Source organism: Schistocerca gregaria, chromosome 3 (assembly GCF_023897955.1).
Source record: "Schistocerca gregaria isolate iqSchGreg1 chromosome 3, iqSchGreg1.2, whole genome shotgun sequence".
NCBI classification, from domain to species: Eukaryota; Metazoa; Arthropoda; class Insecta; order Orthoptera; family Acrididae; genus Schistocerca; species Schistocerca gregaria.
This window is the reverse complement of record NC_064922.1, coordinates 183,508,260-183,521,606: the sequence shown is the minus strand read 5'-3', so window position 1 is coordinate 183,521,606 and position 13,347 is coordinate 183,508,260. Positions and strand designations below refer to the sequence as shown.

General features: G+C 40.5%; 1 protein-coding gene across 2 annotated transcripts in view; it reads left to right on the top strand.

Moving 5' to 3' along the window:
* The window catches only part of LOC126355985 (inactive pancreatic lipase-related protein 1-like), a 265,959-nt gene that overhangs the window by 216,669 nt on the left and 35,943 nt on the right, over nucleotides 1–13,347 (top strand). The gene's annotated exons all lie outside the window — the stretch shown is intronic.

Sequence of the window (13,347 nt, the reverse complement as noted above, 5' to 3'; positions counted from 1 at the left end):
TGGCAAGGAGCCAGTAGCGGCATCAGCAGGTGTTGGGCACTGATGGGAGGTGGCAGTCAATCAACAGCAGCACACCAGGATGTGACAATGCTGATAGGTTGGCGAGGTGGATATGTTGCTCTGACTGATGGGCAGGAATTTATGGCCATTGTAATTATCCAGAGCAGGAACCAGTCTGCCTACTGGCAGTTGTGCTGTGGCCTAAATAGGCAGGTGGATGGATATGTATATTTAATCATGTGATCACAGGTGAAGAAACATACCCATGACTGCAGCAGTGCTATTGATGGTGCACACAGCTCAACACAGTGCTGACATCTCTGGAAGAGGAGTGTCTGTGGCCCAGAAACTAGACAAACTGCAGAACACAGGTAGCAGTTGATCTGGCCAGGAGCTATGGCCAGGCACATGCCCCAACCCCCATAGCAGAAGATGGTGGAGCCATCTTGGCTGAAGTTAAGATGGCCAAGAAGGGAAATGGTATGTCCAGAGGGCAGAGATGGGGCCTTGGGAGGAGGGCAGGCTATGAGCACCAAAACTAAATGACAGAAATGGGATGGATCAACAGGCATTGGTGGCTGATGGGAGGCAGGAGCTCAGCTGGCAGCAACAGCTGTCCAGAAACCATGGCATGTGAAGAAGTGTGAATAGAAAGAAAGAGATGGGAGGGAGGTTTAAAAAAGACAACACAGGATGTGCAGCCTGCAGAAAAGCATGACAAGAGGCAAAGCCCATGAAATGCACCACTAAAAGGAAGATAGTACATAGAAACTAGCCCAGGCACCTGGAAGAGATGTGGGCCAGAAAAAAAGCACACATCCAGTAGGATGGAGAATGGGTTTGAGGTGCAGGAGCACTTTAAAGAACACAGAAGAGCATCGGAGGGACCAACAGGTCTGGGGACAAAATATCGGCAGGGCACAGGCTGCTGATGGGAGGCACGAGCTATACCAACAGCAACTGCCTGAGATGTGGGAGTTCTGATGGGCTCATCAGCAGCCAATGGGAGTTAGGATTCGCCCAGAGCTGGCCGCTGGTGACCCATTGCTGCCAGCGAGGCATCTGCAGCAGATGGGAGATGTGAACATCACCAGCAACAGCTACTGGAGATGCAGAAATGCTGACAGGGCTTTGACCCAGGAGTGAGGAGTTCATTGAAGTGCTGGCGGCTTGGTAGGATGAAGGTGGGCAGGTAGGACATCAGCTGTGGTGCCAATGGGCTCAGCCAGAGCAGACAGGCTGGTGGGACATCAGCAAGACTTGGGCAGTCAACAGGAGGCAAGTATGACCAGTGGTGGCTGCCAGATATGTGACAACACTGATGTCCTTAGCTGGACTCGGAGGGATCAGTGCGATGCCAGCAGGAGGGGCTGAAGGTCTCAGCTGGATGTTGATGGACCAGTAGGACATCAGCTGTAGACGCCTATCGGCTCAACCACAGTGGTAGGCCAATGGCCATGAGGACAAGGCAGCAAGCATGTCTACATGTAATAACACTTGAGAACATCATTGGAAACACTGATGGAAGAGCCTCATCACCAGCTTTTGTGTCCTTGCACACTGACAAGGGCAAGGAAATAAACAATTGACCCAGGTGACATCTGTAATGATTTTGTTACTGCAGCAAGGCTGGGGCCAGGCAATAACACTGCGTCATTGCCAGGCAATAACAATGCGTCATTGAATGTGGCTGGCATCCAGCGAGAGTGCGACAGTCACCACAGCATGCTGGGCTGTGTTGATAACCCAATGAGCCAGCAGCTTCAGTGGCATCTGGGAGATAGCCCTTAATCAGCAGCACCCAACCAGGATGAGATGATACACCGGGCATGCCTGGAAAGTAACGCACTGCATTTTTTTTGTTATAGAACTATATGTTGCAGAGTGGTCAGACTGGTTTGGTTAGGGGGAGGGGATCCTTAGCTTCCAAGTAGTAGGTCACTCAAATTGCCTCTGTGCTCTTGGAGAGTTAGGATGGCTTCTTCTGTGAACCTCTATGTAATAGTTGCATCAAACTTACAATGGAGAAAACTTTAGTGCAATGCTCTGTGATAAAGTTTTGCATTAAGCTCAACAAGATGCTATGGAAACTTCAGAATTCTTGAGGAAGTCTTCAGGGATGACTGCTTTTGCAGACTGCATCAGACAGGTGGCAAAAGGTGTTTAGAGGATGTCAGGAGAAGGCTGCTGATGAGGCCTGCACAGGGCGCCTGTCAATATCACAACTGGACGACCATGTGTCTCAGTTACTGAATTCAGACCATCAAATGAGTGTTCACTTGATGTCAGAATTACTGGGCTTGCCAAAAATGGTTGTTTATGGAAAACTTGGCCATGTGACAGATCTGTACAAAATTTGGGCCCAGAGTTTTGACCAGTGCACAAATCCAACACCACATGGAAGTATGTGAAGAACCCTTCCAACTCTGTGAAGCTAATCCCAATTTCCTGGACATTGTCATCACTGGAAATGAGTCATGGGTCTTTCAGTATAATATGGAATCAAAGCGGCAGAGTGCAGAATGGCACACGATGTTATTGCTGTGTCAGAAAAGGCTTGCATGAGCAAGTTCTGTATGAAGCCAAAACTCATTGTTTTTCTTTGATGCAAAGCAAGTGGCACACCATGAGCTCGTACTTCTTGGCCAAAGCATCAGTGCTAAGTTTAAAAAGGAAGTGCTCCAAAGGCAATCACAGGGTTGCCCACGTCTACATCTATATCTACATCTACTACTACAATTACACTCTGCAAACCATCTTGAAGTATGTGGCAGAGAGTATGTCCCATTGCACCATTTATTAGGGTTTCTTCCTGTTCCATTTGTATACAGAGTGTGGAAACAATAATGGTTTCAATGCCGCTGTATGTGCTGTAATTTTTCTACTCTTGCGCTCACATTTAAAGCCGGTTCTTGAAACTTTGTTAGTAGACTATCTTAGGATAGTTTGTGTCTACCTTCAAGAGCCTTCCAGTTCAGTTTTTTAGAATCATTGGAACACTCCCCCATTGGTCACACAAACCTGTGACCATTTGTGCTGCCCTTCTCTGTATATGTTCAATATCCCCTGTTAGTCCTATTTGGTACGGCTCCCACACACTTGAGAAGTATTCTAGAATGGGTCGCACAAGTGATTCGTAAGCAAGCTTGTTTGTAGACTGATTGAACATACCCAGTGTTCTATGAAGAAACTGAAGTCTATCACCTGGTTTACCCATTACTGAGCCTATGTGATCATTCCATTGTATATACCTACAAAGTGTTAGATCCAGATATTGATATGAGTTGGGCCATTCCAATAGTGAGTCATTGATATTATACTCATATTAATATGTTTTTTTTCATTTTTTTAAGTGTCCAAATTTTACATTTATGAGCAGTGAGAGCAAGTTGTCAATCTATGCACAATTTTGAAACTTTATCAAGACCTCGCAGAATATTTATCCATCTTCTTTCAGACAGTAATTCATTATAGATAAATGCATCATCTGCAAAAATCCTGATGTTACTACTAATATTGTCTGCAACATGAACAGCAAGGGTCCAAGCATGCTTTCTTGGGGCACACCCAAAGTTACTTCTACATCTGACAATGACTCTCCATCCAAGATAATATGTTGTGTCCTCCATACCAAAAAGTCCTCAGTCCAGTCACAAATTTCACTTGATATCCTACATGACTTAACGTTTGACAATAAGTGTAGGTGTAGTACTGAGTCAAACACTTTTTGGAAATTGAGAAATACTGCATCTACCTGGCTGCCTTGATCCAAAGCTTTCCATATGGCACATGAGAAAAATGCAAGTTGGGTTTCACATGGCTGATGCTTTTGGAATCCATGCTGGTTGGCATTAAGGAGATCATTCTGTTCAAGACCTCCTTATTCTTTGAGCTCAGAATGTGTTCGAAGATTCTACAGTAAATCAGTGGCAAAGATATTGGACAGTAGTTTTGTGGATTATTTCTACTACCTTCTTTAAGATGGGTGTTATCTATCCTTCCTTCCAACTACAGGCTTTTTGTTTGAGGGATCTACAATAGATTATAGTTAGAAGAGAGGCTAACTCAGCTGCAAATTCAGAATAGAATGTCACAAGGATTCCAACGGGCCCTGGAGCTTTGTTTAGTTTTAATGATTTCAGCAGTCTCTCAACGCTGCTGATACTAGTACTTATTTCACTCATCTTTTCAAAGGTATGAAGATTAAATTGGAGCAATTCTCCTGGGTTTTCCTTTGTAAAGGAACATTTAAAAACAGAGTTAAGCATTTCAGCTTTTGATTTGCTAGCCTCAATTTCAGTTCCTGTCTCATTCACTAGGGATTGGATACTACTAAGAGCCTTTACATATGACTAGATTTTCTTTGAGTTCTGTGAAACATAATTTAACAATATTCTGGTACAGTGGTCACTGAAGTGTTCACACATTGCCTTCTTGACAGCCAAAAGTGTTTCATTCAGCATCTCTATATCTACAGTCCTATGCTTTGTTTAACACCTATTATGCAGTATCTCTGTTTCTTAAGAAGTTTCTTTACAGTGACTGTATACCATGGAGGATACCTACTGTTATGAACTGTTCTACTGGGTATATGTCTATCCAGTGCATGACCAACTATTCCTTTAAACTTGCGCCATAGTTCCTTTACATGATCCTGCCCTGTACTGCAAGTTTCAAGTTCCTCTTTGAGATATGACAGTACTGAACTTGTATCAAGTTTACTAAACATATACAGTGAAGAGCCAAAGAAACTGTTACACCTACCTATAATTGTCTAGGACCACCGCCAGCATGCTGAAATGTTGTAACACGATGTGGCATGGACTCGACTAATGCCTAAAGTAGTGCTGGAGGAATTGACATCATGAATCCTGCAGGGCTGTCCATAAATCTGTAAGAGTATGAGGGGCTGGAGATCTCTTCTGAACAGCACATTTGCAAGGCCTCCCAGATATGCTCAACAATGTTCATGTCTGGGGAATTTGGTGGCCAGTGGAAGTGTTTAAACTCAGAAGAGTAATTCTGGAGCCACTCTATAGAAATTCTGGATGTGTGGTGTGTCGCATTGTTCTGCTGGAATTGCCAATTCCATCAGCATGCACAAAGGACATGAACGGATGCAGGTGATCAGACAGGATGCTTATGTACATGTCACCTAGAGTTGTATCTAGACGTATCAGGGGTCCCATATCACTTCAGCTGCAGTGCCCTACACATTCCAGAGCCTCTGCTAGCTTGAACAGTCCCGTGCTGACATGCAGGTCCATGAATTCATTAACTTGTCTCCATATCCATACACGTCAATTCACTAGATACAATTTGAAGTGATACTCGCCGACTAGGCAACATGTTTCCAGTCATCAACAGTGCAATGTCAGTGTTGATGGGCCCAGGCAAGGCATAAAGCTTTGTGTTGTGCACTCATCAAGGGTACACAAGTGTGCCTTCAGCTCGGTAAGCCCATATCAATCATGTTTCATTGAATGGTTCGCATGCTGACACTTGTTGATGGCCCAGCAATGAAATCTGCATCAATTTGTGGAAGAGTTGCACTTCTGTCATGTAGAACAATTCTCTTCAGTCATAATTGGTTCTGTTCTTGCAGGATATTTTTCCAGCTGCAGTGATGTCAAGATATTTAGAGATTTGAAGTTTTACCAGATTCCTAATATTCACAGCACACTCGTGTAATGGTCGTACAGGAAAATCTCACTTCATCGCTACGTTGGAAATGCTGTGTCCCATCGCTCGTGCACCAACTATAACACCATTATCAACCTCACTTAAATCTTGATAACCTGCCATTGTAGTAGCATACGCAATCTAACAAATGTGCCAGCAACTTACTGTCTTATACAAGCATTGCCAACCGCAGCACCATATTCTGCTTGTTTACATATCTCTGTTTTTGAATATGCATGTCTATAGCATTTTCTTTGTCGCTTCAGCATATATTTTTCTGCTTCTTATGTTGTCATTTGTACTTTGGTAATCATTGTTACCACAACTGCATCATGATCACAGATACCAATTTCTATGTGGACATCCTCAAAAAGGTTGGGTCTATTTGTTGCCATCAGATTCCACTATTTCCATTATGAGTGGTGTTCTGAACTATCTGTTCTAGATAATTTTCAGAGAAGACATTTGTTAACATTTCAGAGGATGTCTTATCACACACACACTAACACAACTTTAAAAATGTTATTGTTGGGAGGTTAAAGTCTCCATATCTCTCAAGTCTGTATGACTTGAGAGCCTACATACAGGTGAACTGAGGTTTTCTCTAAAGTTTTTGATTACATCAGGCAACGAGTCTGGCGGGCAATAGTATGATCCACTTCCATTTTATACCCACCCCTCATTCTGAGTTGTACTCAAACAGTCTCGCATACAGCTTAAATTTCTATGTCGGTGGATTGCAGTTTCATGTCTACTGTGACAAATACAACACCTGCATTCTAAAGGAACTTTGAAATTTGTGGAAACTGCATCATGGCAACATGCCACCTCATACTGCCTTTGTTGTCACAGTTTACACGACCCAGACTGGTGTGAAAATAGTGCCGTAACTGCCCTACAATCCTGACCTGGCATTGGTGGACCCCTTTCTGTTTCCTTGGCTGAAAAGAGACCTCAAGGGAAAGCAGTCAAGTCAGTGGACAATGTGCCAGCTACTTGGATGGCTTCTGTGAAGAGCATCCCGATTGAGGAGTTAAAGAAAGCTTATGACACATAGAAATCATGCTGCCAAAAATTTATAGATGCCAAAGGATCATACTTTGAAGAATTTTAAGTTTCTGATGTTTAAAAATAATGCTAAACATTAATTTCCAGATGCATGTTGTAGATGGGCCTGTGAGGCATGTAGTGTAGCTCTAGGAATGTTGGTGGGGGTGGGAATTGGGGGAGGGAGGGTGGAGCCAATGCACCAGTCGTGGCATCAGCAGGTGTCAGCAGCTAGTGGGAGGCAGTGCTCAACCTGCAGAGGCTCTCCAGGATGCAGCGATGCAGGCAGCCATGTGAGGTGATTTTGTGGGCCAGTGTCAGTGTTGGTATGCATTCTGGCCCAAGGGAAGTTGGCACTTGACCAATGGTAGCGCCCCCCCCCCCCCCCCCCCCCCGGGACGTAAAGATACCAATCGGCTGGCAAGCTGGACAGTGTAGCTCAGATTAACGGGCGCAAGCAGGAGCCAAACTAATTGCTTAGAGTGGGAACTTTTGTGCCTCCTGACAATTGTGCCGTGGCCTATTTAGGCAGGTGAACAGATATTCATGTCAAATCGTTTGATTGTGGGTGAAGGAATAGGTCCACAATTGCAGCACCATTACTGATAGTGTGTGCGCAGTTTAATAGAGAGTTGGTGCCTCTGGAAGAGGAGTCTTCTAGCCAGGCAACTAAACACCCCACATGAAATTTGTGTAGCATTGGTGATTGTGCTGGCCAGGCGCAAAGATGAGGATTTTTATTTTAACAATGATTGCAGTACGACAAGTGCGAGGAGAAATTTTGTATGTTGTGGTAAAACACAAATGAAACAAAATACTATTAGAAGAGCCAAGTTTGAATTTGGAATTTAGAGTTGGAGCTTGTAAATGCTGGTACACCTACGTATTAATTTCAAGACTTTATAACAGATTTGTTTGGGTTATTTTAGAATATTGTCAAGAGTGAAGAAAGTTGTTAAAAGATATAGAAACGGCAATTGTATGCAAAATTGAAGAGAAAAATAAAAATATAAGCTCTGCACTGGTTAATTTTTTAAATCTTTACATAAATTAATTTCTGAAATTGTCCGGATGATAGGAAACATCAGAAACATGTGTGCGAATTTTCTGGCTTTCCTTTTCAACCAAAAGCTGGTGGACACAAAGCTCCAAATTCATATTTTGAAGCACCATTGGCTTTAATTTGAACTATATAGTACAATGCAGAAAGAAAAGAGAGGAATATATTTCAACTTATTATCTATCAAAAAACGAAAAATTTCTACTGAAAATTGATATAAAATGTGAGCAGTACGAGCAGGATGAGAAGAAAGGTAATGATAAAAAATTGAGTTTACTGGAGAAAAAGAAGAATAATTCCAATTCAGAAACAAATAATAAAATCAGAGCACAATTTCCAGCACATATACAAGATCATTGCTAAGGTTAGTAATACCCGTCATACAAAATGGTACAAAGAGGTACTACCAGTTAAATGTAACATGAATTGAATGCACCATGAAAAGGGCATGGTCTTAAAAATTTAGAAAGCTATTGACATTTCATTATAAAGTTAAACAGTAGGGGAGAATAAATCATACTTTAGTTTTATGTATTGTTATACTGAACATGTCAGCAACACATGGCTGAGACAGTAGGTGGAAAGTAGTGAAATTTATTGTGGAATATCTTTTGGACAGATAGTGTTTTTTCTCATGTTTACGAGTTTGTACTACATTAACATAATGAGTTGCCCACCCGGTTAGCCGTGCAGTCTAACGCACCTGCTTTTTGGATTGGGAAGGAGTGCTTGGTCCCTGGCATGAATCCGTCTGGCGGACTTGTGTCGAGGTCCAGTGAGCTGGCCACTCTTTGGGTGGTTTTCAGGCGATTTTCCATCTGCCTTAGTGAATGTGGACTGGTTCCCCTTATTCTGCCTCAGTTACACTATGTCGGTGATTGCTGCGCAAATAAGTTCTCCATGTATGCGTACACCACCATTATTCTACCACACAAACATAGGTGTTGCACTCGTCTGATGTGAGATGTTCCCTGGGGGGTCCACCAGGGTCCCAAACTACACAATAATCCTGAAAGAGTTTGGTGTGAAGCAGCGGAGGGGTGAAGTGGACTGCGGTAGTTGTAGTGGGGTTGTGGACCACTGCAGCTGTGGCAGGGACAGAGTCTCTCCATCATTTCTAGGCCCCTGGTTAACATACAATACAATACAACATTATGAATTTCCTCCGACCACATTGTGACAACTCCTTTAGTTGTATTCACCAGGTTCTGAGACCAGGTGTAGTTGGTCACTGCTTCAACTCCACCCAAACTGTGAACAAGATGCACTTTGTGCCACTCGAGTGATTGTATAGCAACACATTCAAAGAATAAAACAGTCTCTCAGAAATTTAAGACCAACAAAAAGGCAATACCAAGTCATTAAGAACTTATAAGTAAGAAAAATGTAAGATAACACCCTCTGCCAAAAGAAAGGCGTTAATAGGCACCTATAAGTATAGAGAGAACATTGAAATGTTTTCTGACATAAATTATGTAAAATGAGCTCTAAGTCCCACTCATTACTGAAACTAATCTCACTGCCACTATTAATTAAATTGTCTGCCATACTGATATCAATTGCCTTATTTATAAAACTGCCCCAGATTTTAGCATCTGCACCACGCATTTTGGTGTCTTTGTTTTCCCTTTCATGTGTTTGACATCTAGCATGCACTATACAGAATTTTTTATTTTTATTATGCACTAGAAAGTCAACTCTATTCTGTGTCTGATAATTGCGGATCTTACTATTCAAAGATGAAAACTAATGAAAAGGAAACTTTCAGACATAAAGTTGGCAGGGCCATGACTTTTAATTCCTTAAACATACCACATGATTGTTCATAACCAACACCTTTTATTAATCTAACATCTTTCATCTGAGTTTTAAAATACTGCTTTGTAAAAGTGGTATTTCCCCAGAATAGTATACATACCTTAGTAGGCTATACATGTGGGCATAATAAGCACTTAACACTGTTGCAGCACTGCAAGAATCTTTGAGAATTCTTAGTGTGTAAGAGCACTTGCTTAACCCTATCTTAAGCTTTCTACATGTTTTTTTTTCCCATCTTAGATGTTTATCCACCTAAAATCCTAACCTTGTCAGATGGCTCTTTTTCTGAATTTGGCGATTCTGTAATGTAACCTTTTTGCTGTTTCTAGTTTAATTTCTTATATGATTGATGTTCGTCCATAAAGTTTTCTCATCTTTACAATTAGATAGTTACCTTAAAACTGCTTTTCTGCTACTTCTACTGATTTGTCAGTTTTCTGCTGTGACTCATAATCATTCTTTCCTTTCATAAAAGAGTTGGTATCAACAGCAAATAATACTGCATCTCCTGTTGAAAATTGTTGCTGTGCATCATTAAAAAACCCAAGAACCACAATAGGCCTGATACTGAACCCTGGGGCACCCTATAATCAAATTTATTCTAATCACAATGGGACACTTTACCTTCCTGAAAAATTTCCACTCTGTTTCCTGTGAGATAAATGTGAATGAATCACTAATAGGAAACACCATGCACATCATAATTATTTAGTTCTGAAAGGTGTAGATCATGATTTGTAAGGTCAGAAGCTTTGGAATGGTCTAGAAATAAACCACAAATTAGTTCATTATCTTCCATTCTTCCATTGCTTGGTAAATAAGTTTTAGGAAACTGAAGAAGGCTGCTTCTAATTATTTGCCTTTTCTGAAACCATTCTATTGCATTTACAAGAACTTTGCTTTTGTGTAGGGCCCTACCAATCTATCATACATGATATTTCAATTATTTTGAGAATACATATAATAGTTGTAGTAACCTGAAGTTTCAGTCAAACTATCACCACTTTTATAAACTGTTGACAGCTTAGGTCTATGTGGAAACATTCTAATTGTAAAGGAATTATTGATAATAGTAACAAGTTGAGAGATAATATTATCAGCACCATATTTAATAATTGTGTCAGGCATACTGTCAGATCCATGACATTTTTCTCTTTAGTTTACCAATAGCTCTTTCACCGTCTTTGGATGTTTCTTGATATAAATACATTGTTCTTTCTTTTATTGGAATTTCTACCTGTGCATTTGGATTATATTTACTTTTGATCTGATTTTGAGCTATATCATTATGATGATCATTAAATGTATTTGATATAATAGAAGTGGATGATCAACAATTTCATTTTTGTTTTATGGTGAGTTTATTACTTTTTTGATCATGTTTCCCTGTATGATTATTAATAAACTTTCAGCTTTGATTTCATTTTGTTGTTCCCCTTTTTGATGTATGAATTATTTGCTGTTCCTACAGGCATTATAGTTTTCCTTTGTTTTTTACTACAGCACTTCACATTTAGTTTGAAAGCTGTATTCTGCTTGCACATTTAGACAATATTCACAGACATTTTGATGAATTTTGATTTCACTTGCTATCCGTGCATTTGGCTTTTTATTGATTTTGATTATCTTCAATTGGAAAGAAAAATAGAAACAGTATTCATAATTAGACAAGAATATGTTGAATTTTATATGTACAGAGCTATTTGTTTCCTTGTTCCAATCTACATTTTATAACATGAGATTATGGACAATTACTCCATCAACTCAACTACCCAAGCATGACTTGCAACTGATCCTCACAGCGTTCCTTCTGCTATCATATCATCTCCTTCCTTCCAAGCTTCACAGAAGTTTTATTGCATTAAATTGCAGATCTAGCACCCTTGAAAGAAAGGATATTGAAGGGAGATGGCTTACACCAAGTCTGGAAAATTGTTTTCAGAATGAAATTTCACTCTGCAGCAGAATGTGCACTAATATCAAACTTGAAGGTAGAAGATGAGGCACAAGGCAAATATACCAGGTTCTAGTCCCAGTCCATCTCACAGTTTTACTCTGCCAGGAAGTTTCTCTATACATGTTTGTCATTATTGAATTTCTTGTGAGATTTCTTTAAAATCAGTTTAATTACTTGATGATCAGAGAAACCTGCATCTATGGCCTCAGTTTTATAGCTACATCTTTTTATCAATTTATATTTGGTCATAAGGAGAAAATATAAAAATGCAGTAAATGAAGCAGGCAAAAAGGAATACAGACGTCTCAAAAATGAGATCGACAGGAAGTGCAAAATGGCTAAGCAGGGATGGCTAGAGGACAAATGGAATTATGTAGAGGCTTATATCACTAAGGGTAAGATAGATACTGCCTACAGGAAAATTAAAGAGACCTTCGGAGATAGGAGAACCACTTGTATGAACATCAAGAGCTTGGACAGAAACCCAGTTCTAAGCAAAGAAGATAACGCAGAAAGGTGGAAGGAGTATATAGAGGGTCTATACAAGGGCAATATACTTGAGGACAATATTATGGAATTGGAAGAGGATGTAGATGAAGATGAAATGGGAGATACAATACTGCGTGTAGCATTTGACAGAGCACTGAAAGACCTGAGTCGAAACAAGGTCCCCGGAGTAGACAACATTCCATTGGAACTACTGACGGCCTCGGGAGAGCCAGTCATGACAAAACTCTACCATCTGGTGAGCAAGATGTATGAGACAGGAGAAATACCCTCAGACTTCAATAATAATATAATAATTCCAATTCTAAAGAAAGCAGGTGTTGACAGATGTGAAAATTACCGAACTATCAGTTTACTAAGTCACAGCTGCAAAATACTAACACGAATTCTTTACAGACGAATGGAAAAACTAGTAGAAGCTGACCTCGGGGAAGATCAGTTTGGCTTCCGTAGAAATGTTGGAACACGTGAGGCAACACTGACCCTACGACTTATCTTAGAAGAAAGATTAAGGAAAGGCAAACCTACGTTTCTAGCATTTGTAGACTTAGAGAAAGCTTTTGACAATGTTGACTGGAATACTCTCCTTCAAATTTTGAAGGTGGCAGGGGTAAAATACAGGGAGCGAAAGGCTATTTACAATTTGTACAGAAACCAGATGGCAGTTATAAGAGTCGAGGGACATGAAAGGGAAACAGTGGTGGGGAAGAGAGTCAGACAGGGGTGTAGTCTCTCCCCGATGATATTCAATCTGTATGTTGAGCAAGCAGTAAAGGAAACAAAAGAAAAATTTGGAGTAGGTATTAAAATCCATGGAGAAGAAATAAAAACTTTGAGGTTCGCCGATGACATCGTAATTCTGTCAGAGACAGCAAAGGACTTGGAAGAGCAGTTGAACGGAATGGATAGTGTCTTGAAAGGAGGATATAAAATGAACATCAACAAAAGCAAAACGAAGACAGTGGAATGTAGTCAAATTAAATTTGGTGATGCTGAGGGAATTAGATTAGGAAATGAGACACTTAAAGTAGTAAAGGAGTTTTGCTATTTGGGGAGCAAAATAACTGATGATGGTCGAAGTAGAGAGGATATAAAATGTAGACTGGCAATGGCAAGGAAAGCATTTCTGAAAAAGAGAAATTTGTTAACATCGAGTATAGATTTAAGTGTCAGAAAGTCATTTCTGAAAGTATTTGTATGGAGTGTAGCCATGTATGGAAGTGAAACATGGACGATAAATAGTTTGGACAAGAAGAGAATAGAAGCTTTCGAAATG